We start from the raw sequence: 12,670 nt of genomic DNA, 5'->3' as shown, positions 1-12,670 counted from the left end.
TACATTTACTATCCGAACCGAACCGAACCCGAAACTATACGAACCGAACCGAACCGAAAATAGGTCAAGTACTAAATGGATCCTCTAGCCCCTATCCGAACTACCCGAAACCCGAAATACCCGAACCGAACCGAACCGATACCCGAAATGCCCAGGCCTATCCCCGTGTGTCCGGTACTGAAAAGCCCACTATTTGTGACTGATGCTGTGGTCGGTAGCCAAAAAACTGGAATCGTTTGTTTCGCTTGTAATGACGTTAAAAAGTAAAAATAAACGGCTCACAAGATTGTGCTAACCGCTTGAAAAATATATGTGTATATACGTAAAATAATCGCTTATAATACAGTAATAACTGGATTCAAAATTTCCGAGTGAACAATAACTACATAAGTCCTAAGCCATGACATACTTTTTCCAAATGTACATATAAGTGAGCACCGATCTCAAGAATCAAAGAGAAATTATCTGATTTAACAAGTTTTGTTCTTCCATTAATATTATGACTTCTGATATCTTGCATATTTACATGGTTTTAACCATCATTTCTTGTACATAATGATTATGTAGATTAGGAATTAGGCATCTTTAGGGTCCATTTTGCATACATGAGTCGTTATTAGAGGCTAGAGTGTGCTATGGAGTTCTTGGAGGTGTTTAGAGACATTTGTGGTGAAAAAGGGTAAAAGATGATCATGGATGGAGGTCTTAAAGATCTCTTCTGTTGCTAATATTTTCGGAAGACATAGTAAATTGAGTTAGCTTTCCAATGGAAGTGGTTTCAAGTCATTTGGATATGTATTGGAGGAGTTATGATCGATTTACTGGAGGCATATCAACCCTGATGCGGGTTGGACCAACTCGGGTTCCCTTACCCGGGTGCGAGAAGAGGAAGATGGACGAAAGGGCCGACGCGGGTAGATGGACGTGGGTTAGCTTACCCGGGCGGCCACACCAGAAGCTGGACAAGGAGCTGACGCGGGTTGGACGACGCGGGTTGCGACTGATGACTTCTACCCGAGTCGCGGGTTTTACTTTGGCGATTTTAGACATCTTTTTAGGGTATTTTAGACTTTCTAAAGGAAACCATTAGGTTTTCCAAGGACATATAAATACTCTTGTAATCCCAAAATTGGGATCTTATCTTATTATCTATCAAATCAAAGACCATTTTGGAAAAAAGATCTAATCTTGATCATAATTTCTTATCTTTGCTTTATTATTTGCTCTTTAATCATGTTTAACCTTGAATCATCCATGGTTTTGGGGTTATTCATGTCTATTAGTGAGTAGACTAATCTTGGATTCATGGGCTAGGGTGATTAAGGGTGATTAGAGAAGATCTAAGGTGTTTAGTGTTAGATTTACTTGTTTCCTTGCTTGTTGAAGGTTCTCAATGCTATTTTAGTCTTGATCATACTAAAATAGATCTCTAGGCATTTCCTGCCCACAAGGTGTATGATGAAATGTCTGAACCAACTCTTCAATCCTTTTAGCTTGCTTTACCTAAGAGATTAGTTGCTAAAGGAGTTAAGATTGCTATTGGACTTGTTCTCCATGTTTGCTTTAGTAACATTCAACCTAAGAGATTATATGCTTGAGTTGCTTTACCAAAAGAACATTCATCTAGAGATAGAGCTTAGTGTCTAGGCATAAGGAAAGTGTTTGATTGATGCCTTGCCACCCTTAGATTGGATCTACATCACCCGAGATCAAATGCCTAGCCCCATGAGTCCTCTTGCTTCAAATTGAGAAAGAAAGATCATCACTTTATTGCATTAGCTTATTAGTTGTTAGTTAATACCATCTTTAAAACCGGATCGCACTTAGCTTAAGCATGAACTTGCATTCCCTTTGCTTTAGAATCACCTAGGATTGGTTCGACAATCTTTTATACTACATTGATTTGATCTTGGACCCTTGAAAAGTCCCGCATACCCGAGATTTCTGGAAGCCTGACCCCAACATCACTAAGATCTTTCCTGAACTTGGAGAGCACCTTCTTCTGAGCTTTGGTGAGAACTCTTTGGGGGAAAGGGAGCTTATCATAGGGTGATAGCTCAACCCCAGTGGCTTCCTCTAGCTTAACCTTTTTCAGCTTGTTGTTATCTCTCTTCTCAACTTGTTTCTCAGCCTTGTGCTCAGCTCTTTGCAGATTCGTTGCTTCAACCTTCCTGGCAGCGTCCTTCACAATCTGTGCTTCAGCTGTGGCCACAACAAATCTCTCAACTTCCCCAAACTCAGTTCCAAATACTAGTCTTTCAATCTCATCCTCCTCTTTCTCATGATCACTCAGCTCAATCTCTGGAGAAGTAGTGGAGAAGACAACATTGCAAGACTCCTTGGGGTTCTTTTCTGGTTTCCCTGGTAGAGACCCCATTGGCTGCTTGGAGGATGAAGGCATAGAAGCAACTTGACTCTCCAAAGCCTTGAGATGAGAGGCAAGTTGCATGTACTTGTTGTTGAGGTCAGAATAGTTCCCATCAATTTTTGCATGGATGTTCTTGAACTCAGAAATCATGGTTTTCTCATTTCTGGCCTGAAATTCCAAGAGTTGCTTGAACATAGAATCCACACTTGAATCTGGAGTTTGAGCTTGAGAAGAGCTTTCTTGAGTATGAGGAGACTGGTTGGCTTGGTAACCTCCTTGCTGATTGTTGTAGAGTGGCCTTTGCTGGTAGTTGTTTTGGTACTGAAAGTTGGGCTCTTTCTTGTACCATGTGCCATTAGCATTGATGAAGCACAACTCCTCTTGGCCTTCTAAACCATCAAACTCATTGATCACTGGAGGTGCCTCTTGTTTCTGGTCACCAACAAAGTTCATCTTCTCCTGCTTAGACTTTTCTGCAAGAAGTAGATCCAACTTGGCTTGGAGAGACTTCAGCTCTTTCCTGGTGTGGCGATCATCACCTCTGTTGCTTCTATCATACTCCTCACTGTAGACTGAGTCACTCTTAGTCATGTTCTCCACCAGGTCCTCTGCATCCTCTTCAGTTTTACCCAAGAAGAAACCATTGCTGGCTGTGTCTAATCTGCTCCTGATCTCTGGAAGAGCACCTCTGTAAAAGGTACTGAGCAAACTCTCCTTGGTGAAGCCATGATGTGGGCATTGAGACCAATAGCCCTTGAACCTCTCCCAAGCTTCACTAAAGCCCTCTAGGTTCTTCTGCTGAAAGCTAGAGATCTCATTCCTGATCTTGGCCGTCCTTGAGATAGAGAAGAACTTCTCTAGGAAAGCCCTCTTGCACTCATTCCAAGTTGTGATAGAGTCACTTGGAAGAGTCTTCTCCCATTGGTGTGCTTTGTCTCCCAAAGAAAAGGGGAACAGCTTGAGCTTGAAGGCATCTTCAGAAACACCATTGGTCTTGGACAAGCCACAATATTTATCAAACTTGTACAAGTGATCAAAAGGGTCTTCAGCAGCGAGGCCATGATACTTGTTGTTCTCTATGGTGTTAAGCAGCCCTGAGTTGATCTCAAAGTTGTTGTTCTCCACAGCTGGTGCTCTGATTCCCAACCTATGAACATGGATGTGAGGTTGATCATAGGCTCCAATGGCTCTAGCTTGGCGTTGTGGATGATGTGGTCTAAGATGATCAACTCTTGGATCAATGCTCCCTAGGGCATCACCATCTTGAGGCGGATTTTCCATATCAAACCCCAACCTTTGCAAGCGAGCCTGTTGCTCTACTTCTCTTCTCTGTCTTGCAATCTCCCTCTCAAGTGCTCTAATGTCTTCAACTCTTGGAACTAGGTTTGTTGGACTTTTGCTCCTTGTGTTTATACACCTGAAATGCAAAGGGAGAAGAACAAAGAGAAGCAATCACACAATTAAATAAAAATTGACTTAGTCTCAAGCAAATGACTAAATCCCAATGTCACAATCAACTTAGAATTTGGCAACGGCGCCAATTTGATGGGTGACAGCCAATGGGGTTTATGCCTTCATCCTCCAAGCAGCCAATGGGGTCTCTACCAGGGAAACCAGAAAAGAACCCCAAGGAGTCTTGCAATGTTGTCTTCTCCACTACTTCTCCAGAGATTGAGCTGAGTGATCATGAGAAAGAGGAGGATGAGATTGAAAGACTGGTATTTGGAACTGAGTTTGGGGAAGTTGAGAGATTTTTTTTGGCCACAACTGAAGCACATATTGTGAAGGACGCTGCCAGGAAGGTTGAAGCAACGAATCTGCAAAGAGCTAAGCACAAGGCTGAGAAACATGTTGAGAAGAGAGCTGACAACAAGCTGAAAAAGGTTAAGCTAGAGGAAGCCACTGAGGTTGAGCTATCACCCTATGATAAGCTTCCTTTCTCCCAAAGAGTTCTCACCAAAGCTCAGAAGAAGGTGCTCTCCAAGTTCAGGAAAGATCTTAGTGATGTTGGGGTCAGGCTTCCAGAAATCTCAGGTATGCGTGAAGCTCATGTCCAGATGATGCTCATCAACGACATTCTAGACCACCAAGCTGAAGTGGCCGAGCTTTTGGACATCTCCATTACGAAGATTAATCCACCAATCCCTCCAAAGTCCCTCCCTAAGCTTGAGTCTCAAGGGATGTTCACCTTGCCTTGCTACCTTGGTAAGCTCACTTTTGATGATGCTCTTGTTGATTCTGGTGCAAGTGTGAATGTGATCTCAATGGAAATGATGAAGAGTCTAGGGATTGAGAGCATGGAGCCAAACACATCTTCCCTACAATTTGGAGATTCCTCTTCTACAACTCTTATTGGTCTCATCAAGGACTTCCCTTTAAAGATTGGAGCATGCACCATTCCTATAGACCTCACTGTTCTGAATATGGCAACTGAGAAGAGAGTCCCATTGATCCTTGGCACTCCATTCCTTACAACAGTAGGAGCTTGCATAGACTTTGCCAACAAAAAGATCACACTCGTAAATGTGAACAAAGATGTCTCCTATCCACTACAATCACCAAAGATGATTGCTGAGTATTGTGGAACAATCACTTGTGGAGCATCCTCCATTGAGAAGACCAAGGCTGAAGGGGTTGGTATTAAGAAAGAAGGTCTTGCTGGAGAGTTCTCTAAAGAGCTGTGTGATGAGCACTTGGAAAGTGCTACAAAGGAGGAGGTGAGTAGAGCCACAAAGGCTGCTCATGGCAAAAAGAAGATGATGAAAGAACATTACCCTTCACCTCTTGATATAATGCCACACACTCTTACTCTTCACCCAATGAAGTTCAAGGATGGAGCTATTGAGTACAAGATCAAATGCAAGAGAAAGTCTACACCATTCTCAAGTGCAAAGGCCATCATCACTTCACAGCTCCAAGATGATCCAATCAAGCTTCAAGAGCTTCTCTCTCAAGTTCTCACCATCACTCTTGAAGGTGGGAAAGATCCTCCTCTTCATTAACCAATTGGAAGGAAAGTCAAGCTATAGACTTAAAACAAGCTCACTTGGGAGGAAGTCCCATGGTATCCTTTGTATATATCTTTATATATCTTTTTCTTGCTTTAGTGTGTTTGAATAAGCTTAGGGACAAATTTGGGGGAATTCTAAAAAATTCTCAAAGGTCATGTCGAAAATTCCAAGGTGACAACAAGTCCTCCCTCCTCATTTCCCTTCTCTTATGACAGCCAACTTCAAGTAAGTGCATTCTACCTTTGTAAATACTTAGTTATCATGTTTATGTATTTCCCTTAGATCTCTCCTTTGAGCTTATTCTCACACAAGAGACTGTGTGAAGTAAGTTTGGGGGAGAGTTTACTATCTCACATTGTGTTTTGTTTTGTCTACTTGTCATTAAGTCTCATGCATTGCATTGTGAATAATTATTTGCATAGAAAATCCACAAAAATTGAAAATTTTCGAAAATCACAAAAATAAGCATTTAGTTGCATCATTTGCATCTTTAGGATTGAGTCTAGAAGCATTTAGATTGCATTCATGCATTGGGAGAAACCTTGTAAAGAACACATGTCTAGAACTCAATTTGACATCCTAGCTAAACATATCAAGTAGCTTAAGCATCTTTTGAAAAAACTTGTAAGCTTCGAGCCTTGAAAACTCTTCTTGAAACTTGTTTGCTTGCTTGATATTGGCATTGTTCTTAAAATCAGCTCCAAAATGAACTTGCCTTGAATGAACTTAATCTCTCTTGCATATGGGCACTTGCATACTTGATCATGGATCTCATACACATTTGGGTTATCTTATTCCATTATACCAATTTTTGTTAACCCAAATGGCACTCCATACCCTACAACCCTAACCATTCTTTGAGACCAAACATTGAATTGCATGAGTGAGGCCTCTTTTGATAGCTTGTCATGTGCAAAATCTTGAGAGTATTGGAGGCGACATAGATTTGTTCTCATCTCTTGCTAACAAAATGAGCTAGCATTTGGGGATGGTGAGAGGGGTTTTATGTGTTCTAAATGTTAATATCTTGGGTTTGGGGAGTGAGAAATATGAGAAAGATGAATAAAAGAGTGTCATTAGAAAAGAAAATTCTAGGGACAAAAGGAAAATATGAAGCTCTAGGTTATGTACAAAAGAACCTTCCCCCTTAAAAAAAAAAAAAAAAAAAAGAGAGAAAAAGAATCAAAGAGAAAGTGGGGAAGGAAATGAGAAAGAGTTAGAGTTAAGTGTTGTAAAGAAAATGAATTAAAGTCCCTAGTTGGTTGAGTCAAAAGAAAAAGAGAGTTGTTCATTGGGCGAGTGATGTGAGTGGGTTTTATTTTGGTTTTGAGATGATGATAAAAGGGTAGAAGTTGTAATCACTTAGGAAAATGGTATAATGATGAAAATGAATCTATGTATGCATGAGTTGCTTCTAATCTTAAATAAATTTTGCATAATGATCAAGTTCTTTGTTCTTGAGTGATAACCACCTTGGAATAATAACATTTGAATCCTTCTTTTCATTCATATTAGACCATTGCTTACCTAGCCAAATGATTGAGATCATGTGCCCATTTGTGAGAATTCACCATGTGTGTGTGTGTGTGAATCAATGTGAGAGCTGGTTGAAGGAACTTGTTAGTTGATGAGTATTGCAACTTGAGTAGAGGCATAAGAGTATGGATAGGCCTAGAGAAGCTAGAGTATAATAAGGGAGTTGCTCATGCTATTTGCTATGTTTTCTTTGGGATGTCATATTGAAGGCTAGAAAGTGTTTCTTTTGGCTAAGCTCCCATCTTTATATCTCTCCTTCTTGAGTTTTTGAAAAGTTTACTTGAGGACAAGTAAAGGACTAGTGTGGGGGAGTTGATATCTTGCATATTTACATGGTTTTAACCATCATTTCTTGTACATAATGATCATGTAGATCAGGAATTAGGCATCTTTAGGGTCCATTTTGCATACATGAGTCTTTATTAGAGGCTAGAGTGTGCTATGGAGTTCTTGGAGGTGTTTAGAGACATTTGTGGTGAAAAAGGGTGAAAGATGATCGTGGATGGAGGTCTTAAAGATCTCTTCTGTTGCTAATAATTTTGAAGACATAGTAAATTGAGTTAGCTTTCCAACGGAAGTGGTTTCAAGTCATTTGGATCTGTATTGGAGGAGTTATGATCGATTTACTGGAGGCATATCAACCCTGACGCGGGTTGGACCAACTCGGGTTCCCTTACCCGGGCGCGAGAAGAGGAAGATGGACGAGAGGGCCGATGCGGGTAGATGGACGCGGGTTAGCTTACCCGGGCGGCCTCACCAGAAGCTGGACGAGGAGCTGACGTGGGTTGGACGACGCGGGTTGCGACTGATGACTTCTACCCGAGTCGCGGGTTTTACTTTGGCGATTTTAGACATCTTTTTAGGGTATTTTAGACTTTCTAAAGGAAACCATTAGGGTATTTTAGACTTTCTAAAGGAAACCATTAGGACATATAAATACTCTTGTAATCCCAAAATTGGGATCTTATCTTATTATCTATCAAATCAAAGACCATTTTGGAAAAAAAATCTAATCTTGATCATAATTTCTTATCTTTGCTTGATTATTTGCTCTTTAATCATGTTTAACCTTGAATCATCCATGGTTTTGGGGTTATTCATGTCTATTAGTGAGTAGACTAATCTTGGATTCATGGGCTAGGGTGATTAAGGGTGATTAGAGAAGATCTAGGGTGTTTAGTGTTAGATTTACTTGTTTCCCTGCTTGTTGAGGGTTTTCAATGCTATTTTAGTTTTGATCATACTAAAATAGATCCCTAGGCATTTCCTGCCCACAAAGTGCATGATGAAATGTCTGAACCAACTCTTCAATGCTTTTAGCTTGCTTTAGCTAAGAGATTAGTTGCTAAAGGAGTTAAGACTGATATTGGACTTGTTCTCCATATTTGCTTTAATAACATTCAATCTAAGAGATTAGATGCTTGAGTTGCTTTACCAAAAGAACATTCATCTAGAGATAGAGCTTTTTTAGCTTAGTGTCTAGGCATAAGGAAAGTGTTTGATTGATACCTTGTCATCCCTAGATTGGATCTACATCACCCGAGATCAAATACCTAGCCCCATGAGTCATCTTGCTTCAAATTGAGAAAGAAAGATCATTACTTTATTGCATTGGCTTATTAGTTCTTAGTCCATACCATCTTTAAAACCGGATCGCACTTAGCTTAACCATGAACTTGCATTCCCTTTGCTTTAGAATCACCTAGAATTGGTTCGACAATCTTTTATACTACATTGATTTGATCTTGGACCCTTGAAAAATACTCCATCAACTTCAACAAGTTCGCAAACATGCATACTTAATCAAATTGGTTAACTTGTGTTCAAAAAAAAAAAACATCAAATTGGTTAACAAGTCAAGGCGGCATTGCTATGAACATCGAACCATTTTAAAAGAAACGAATTATGCATACGTGTAGAGTAGATACCCAAAAGGAAAAGAAAAATTACAACACCATTAATATTGTTGTGCTAAACTCAATACTTATGAGTGATAACTGTAGTAAAATACGTATATGTATATATAAAAAATCAATTATAAAGACATACTTGAAGCAAAACTACATATGTAGTAAAGTTCTCTGAATAAAGAAAAAATATAAAATTCAGGTCATTATAAGAAAATGTACGTATAAAAAGTTACAAACCCAATATTAACGTATGTATATCTTGTATTTTAATGAATATCTTCTACAATATAATATATCAAAGTTTAATAAAAATATACGCAAAGTCTCTCGTGAATCGATATATGGTGATGTAAATAATAAATTTAAAATCTTTCATAAAAAAATATAATAAAATTAATGACCACGAACTATTTATATGAAGAAATATATAAAATGGTGTTATTATAGTTTGAAATTAGAGAAATTACGAACTATGAGCAAGACTTAGACCAGGATGAAACATTCGTTTAAAATCTTCAAAAAATTATATATAAATAAGTCTCTCTGCATTTGAAAAGAAAAAATAAAATTTTAAACTATTAATTTTTTTTATTAAATTGCTAATAGCCTTAAAATTTCAGGGCCAACTTTGCTACTAGATAATATCACCATAAAATTAGAAAAGAATAGTAAACTATTTGATTTACAGACGAAGGATTTGACCCCATAGATCTTTGAAGTTTGAATTTTTGGTGAAATACTATGTCGTAATGGAAAGGATAGTTATGTTCCCGAGTTCTTTGCTTTGGTCGGTTGTACCAACTTTCTGCTTTCTTTACAAATTCTAATTTACAAGTTCTTTGCTTGTTCCCGAGTATTTTCATACAAATACATATGTCGCAATAGAAGGAGAATTATTTTGTATTTTTCTTAAGAAAAAAAAAAGGTGGTTGGTAACCTTTTGTGTAAACACTCATAACTATGTGTGAAATAACCCTAGATATTATGATCAAGACGGTAAATTAAATAATTTAATTATTTTATTTTTAACTAGATTCTGATCCGCTCTTTCAAATGGCGGATATATTTTTTGTTTTAATTTATTGAGAAATTTAATTTTATATTTGTGTTTTTTAATCATATTTATGTTCAACTGTCCAATAACTAAATTATTTTTTTTTTAATAAAATGTTTTAGATTTTTTACTTGTTCAATAACTAGATTATTTTTATGCCATTAGTAAAAGGTAACTAAACTTTCTTAAAAGTGATAACAAAATAAATAATATAAATAGTTAGACATAACATTTATCAATAGGTCATGATTATGTTTTAATATAATAGATATTAAAATTTTAAACTGATTAAGATAGTTACAATAAAAATTACACAAGTGTGGTCAAATTATACTGCGTGCTTGGCAAGCTGGTAAACTCTTTAGATTTGATTTGTAGAGCCAAATATCCACATCAACTTTTTGAGATTTTCCATAAAATTCTACAATAATAAAATCTAAAACCACAACAAAAAATCTGTATTTTTTTCTACATCAAAAGTTTTAAAGATATAGTCATTACCAATCGGATACATAATCAAGATTTCGGAATATAAAATGTAGCACTAGCTTCGTCTTCTTTTATAACAAAATGTAGCATTATCTATAATATATTAGTTAACTATAATATATTATTTCAAATATTATTTTAGTAAATTATGTTTGTTTATAATAAATAAATTTATACATATTATAATATATTCTCTATAAAAGTCAATCCAATTTTCTAAACTCCCATCAATCTATCTATCAATAACAAGCACCAGAAAACTTACTTTTATAAAACAAAAATTCTATACTGACATGATTGAAACTAAGTACATTATAATGTTGTATAGGAAGAAAGATAAATCTACATTATAATGAGCCAGTTTCATCACTTCTGATGCGACACGTCAGCAGGTAAGTGGGTCCCACTTTTAAAAAATGTGAAAAATGTCAAGTCTGTGGCTCGAACCCGGGTTACTATGATATAAACACCAACATTTATACCACTAAACTAAAAGATACTTTGTACATTGATTACCGAAACTAATATATATTTATGAAGGATTTATTATAGTGGATCCCACACATAACTGTAATGTTTCAATACTCACGTGTAACTTTGATCATCGAAACCTATTTAGTAAAATCCGCATTCTGGCCCAATAAAACTTATAAGTGGGCTAAATCTCTTTTGTATGTATCTAGGATTTTTATAGTACTATGTCTCCACCGATAAACCGAAGCGTTACCCTTTTAGCTTATCAAAAAAAATTCTGAAACTTTTCATTTTCACCTCTCTATATCTCCAACGATCAGTTATGGTACCGTTTCACCTCTGAAACGATCCGTCTCAGTATATATAATTCCTCAAACAAACCTTGAAACCCATATCTCTTATTAAATTACTCCTAAATTGAATTGTCGCGGCTTTTAGCCAACCTTCGAAGATGTCAGCCTCCAGTGTTGTTGTTGCTTAATCGGTCGTTGTCCCCGCCACCTTTCTTCGCCTAGAACATAGTACCCAGGAAAAGGTATTGACAATTTGACTTTCTATGGAATACTATGTACCATATTTGTTTAATCAATATTCAAGCTATCAGTTTTAATACTTCAAGCGTATGTTTCTCTGGGCAGAATTCTGAGATCCACGGTTCTATCCCAGTTCTTGTGAATCACTACCATCCATCGCTACGATAGGGGGTCGATTGTGAAAGTTGATTGATCGCTTTGAAGTTGTCCGATTAACTAATATGATGTAAACTCTGTTCTGATGAGCTATAACGGAAAGTTATTTGGTTGCTATGACTAACAGAGGCTGCAAGGCTTGGTACGTCTCAGGCGGAGCTGAAGGACGGTACAACTAGAGCGCCTATTGTCTGGTTTTTGTCGTGCCAACGTGCTATGAAACTTAAGCCTTCCTTGGAGAATCCAGATCACTTCGAAACGTCGGCTGTCATTTTCAACAGGTACCACCATGATGTAAATTTTTTTATGTTTGTGGTGTGGTTCGGCTCAAGATTGAAACTTTTGCTGATGAAATAATGATTTTGTGGATGCATGACAATTAGATTTACGAGTCTACAAACTGTTCATTGTACATTGGCAGAGAAAAAATGGCTATGTATGGTTCAGTTGTAACACCGGTGTGGTGCAATGAGGATGGACATGGTAACCAAAGGTGTGCATAATGTTATTGATTTCCTCAGCGATGATTCCCCTAACATGGATGTGATCGGAATCTCTGGTGAGTTTCTTTTGTATGTTATTGGTTTGATTTTAAAACAATGTCTTTTAGCATAGTATCATCTTGAGACTTAAAAACTTGAAATTTATTGGTCAGATAACTTATTCTCCGACATTAATAAACCTGCTGCGGTGAACTGCATCGAGGGACATGGCAGTAATTAGAAGAGAGATAGGGAATAAGGTGTTGAAAACGAGTGTGTCTGGCTTGGTGGAGCTCAATATACTCAAGAACCTCACCGTCTATGTTGTTGCAGGCTCTCTAGGTCGATTCAAATCTCATGCCAGCAACATAGTGTTTGATGTATTCATAGCTACTTGCCAAGATCCAGCCCAAAACATGGAGAGCTCTCAAATTGATGGAAGCCATTAATAGCAATCACCGTACCTTCACTATCTCCACCATCACTGAAGATACCATCATAGAGAACTATGGAAAAATCGTCTAATTATACTTGGGTATATATTATAGATCAGCAAACCGTATTTATTGTTATCTTGATAGTTGATATAGTATATAAGTAACTAAATTTTCTGAAATTATTAGAAAATACATAAATATCTCCCTGCCTATTATCACA

The 12,670-nt window shown here is 37.5% G+C and overlaps 1 non-coding gene and 1 pseudogene across 1 annotated transcript; both read left to right on the top strand.

Annotated features, from left to right (window-relative positions):
- Window positions 1-3,089: 3,089 nt before the first annotated feature.
- Window positions 3,090-3,196, top strand: LOC125584601. Its single transcript, XR_007321513.1, has one exon. It is a non-coding gene; the product is annotated as a small nucleolar RNA R71 (small nucleolar RNA).
- Window positions 3,197-11,999: 8,803 nt separating this feature from the next.
- On the top strand, window positions 12,000-12,513 carry LOC111201947 (annotated as a pseudogene).
- The last annotated feature ends 157 nt before the right edge of the window (window positions 12,514-12,670 follow it).

Source organism: Brassica napus, chromosome C3, assembly GCF_020379485.1.
Source record: "Brassica napus cultivar Da-Ae chromosome C3, Da-Ae, whole genome shotgun sequence".
Lineage (NCBI taxonomy): Eukaryota > Viridiplantae > Streptophyta > Magnoliopsida > Brassicales > Brassicaceae > Brassica > Brassica napus.
This window is presented reverse-complemented; position numbering and strand designations above follow the sequence as displayed.